This window comes from Hoplias malabaricus, unplaced genomic scaffold (assembly GCF_029633855.1).
Source record: "Hoplias malabaricus isolate fHopMal1 unplaced genomic scaffold, fHopMal1.hap1 scaffold_431, whole genome shotgun sequence".
In the NCBI taxonomy this organism is placed as follows: Eukaryota; Metazoa; Chordata; class Actinopteri; order Characiformes; family Erythrinidae; genus Hoplias; species Hoplias malabaricus.
In genome coordinates, this window is record NW_027101296.1 from 20,001 (window position 1) to 22,198 (window position 2,198).

The 2,198-nt window shown below is 59.1% G+C and overlaps 1 pseudogene; it reads left to right on the forward strand.

The window, feature by feature from the left end:
• Positions 1-1,036, forward strand: part of LOC136685888 (28S ribosomal RNA) — a 4,392-nt pseudogene extending 3,356 nt beyond the window's left edge.
• The last annotated feature ends 1,162 nt before the right edge of the window (positions 1,037-2,198 follow it).

Below are 2,198 nucleotides of genomic sequence, written 5' to 3' on the forward strand. Positions count from 1 at the left end.
GCACCCGAGGCGGGCTGTCCGTGAAATACCACTACTCTTACCGTTACCTCTCTAACCCGGTGAAGGTGTCGGTGGGAACCCTTTCCTTGCTGGGGGTTCCTTGTTCCAAGGTGCTAAGCCCTGGGTGGGTCGCTTGGCAGTGAGTCCGGTTACACTCATGTTGCGGGCCTCCGTGCCCGGGGCGAGTCCCTCCGGGGACAGTGACAGGTGGGGAGTTTGACTGGGGCGGTACACCTGTCAAAGCGTAACGCAGGTGTCCTAAGGCGGGCTCAGGGAAGGACAGAAACCTCCCGTAGAGCATAAGGGCAAAAGCCGGCTTGATCCTGATTTTCAGTATGAATACGGACCGTGAAAGCGGGGCCTAACGATCCTTCCGTCTGCTTTTTGGGTTTTAAGCGGGAGGTGTCAGAAAAGTTACCACAGGGATAACTGGCTTGTGGCGGCCAAGCGTTCATAGCGACGTCGCCGTTTGATTCTTCGATGTCGGCTCTTCCTATCATTGCGAAGCAGAATTCGCAAAGCGTTGGATTGTTCACCCACTAACAGGGAACGTGAGCTGGGTTTAGACCGTCGTGAGACAGGTTAGCTTTACCCTACTGATGTTGACCGTTGCTCCGATAGTAATCCAGCCCAGTACGAGAGGAACCGCAGGTTCGGATACATGGTACTCGCGCTTGGCTGTGCAGCCACTGGTGCAAGGCTATCATCCGAGGGCTTACGACTGAACGCCTCTAAGTCGGAATCCCGCCTAGAAGGAGCGATACATCCGCGCCCAGCATCGGTGAGCTTGGTCTTGGATAGCCGGGGTGGGAGGTGCTTTCCTCCCCACCGCCGGTGACGAGAGCCGCATGACACTGGAACCGGACCGGGGCTAATGAACGCCTCGGTCCACCTCCCTCGTCAAAGCAAATGTCTCTTGATCCGGGTGTGAAATGACTCGTAAACGACCTGATTCGGAGTGCGGGTGTCGTAAGTGGCAGAGCGGGTGCATATACCGCGATCCATTGAAAGTCATCCCGTCCACTCAAACATTTGTCGGGGGGAAGGCGAAAGCAAACCCCCGGCCCTCCGGAGCGGTCCAGGTCTGGTTCTCTGGGGCGCGGGCCCCGGAGACTCCGTACACCGGTTAGAGGGAGCCGGTGGCGGGCATAGGGGAGGTGGGTACTCCCCTGTGAAATCCTGGATGACGGTTTTAGGTCTCGTAGTGGGCGAAAATCGGACTTAGTGCAATTTCCGAAACTCTGGTTCTCTGGGGGCGCGGGCCCCGAGAGTCCGTACACCGGTTAGAGGGAGCCGGTGGCGGGCATAGGGAGGCAGGTCGCTCCCTTGAATGGTCCTGGATGTCTGGACTTAGTGCAATTTCTGAAACTCTGGTTCTCTGGGGGCGCGGGCCCCGAGAGTCCGTACACCGGTTAGAGGGAGCCGGTGGCGGGCATAGGGAGGCAGGTCGCTCCCTTGAATGGTCCTGGATGTCTGGACTTAGTGCAATTTCTGAAACTCTGGTTCTCTGGGGGCGCGGGCCCCGAGAGTCCGTACACCGGTTAGAGGGAGCCGGTGGCGGGCATAGGGAGGCAGGTCGCTCCCTTGAATGGTCCTGGATGTCTGGACTTAGTGCAATTTCTGAAACTCTGGTTCTCTGGGGGCGCGGGCCCCGAGAGTCCGTACACCGGTTAGAGGGAGCCGGTGGCGGGCATAGGGAGGCAGGTCGCTCCCTTGAATGGTCCTGGATGTCTGGACTTAGTGCAATTTCTGAAACTCTGGTTCTCTGGGGGCGCGGGCCCCGAGAGTCCGTACACCGGTTAGAGGGAGCCGGTGGCGGGCATAGGGAGGCAGGTCGCTCCCTTGAATGGTCCTGGATGTCAGCAATTTCTTAAGAAGGGCGCCCTCTTGTGGTCCCATGGCCGAAGTACATGCTCCGAGCCCGGGTATGGCAGTGGGCGGAATGAGACTTAGAGGAATGTTGACGGAGCCATGAGGGGCCCCCCCTGGAGGTCCCATGGCCGAGAAAAGTGCTCCGAGCCCGGGGTGATAGAGAACCGTGAACGCCGCGGTTAAAGACCTCGGGTATGGCAGTGGGCGGAATGAGACTTAAAGGAATATTGACGGAGCCAAGAGGGGCCTCCCCTGGAGGTCCCATGGCCGAGAAAAGTGCCCCGAGCCCGGGGTGATAGAGAACCGTAAAGCGCGCGGGTTTGGGG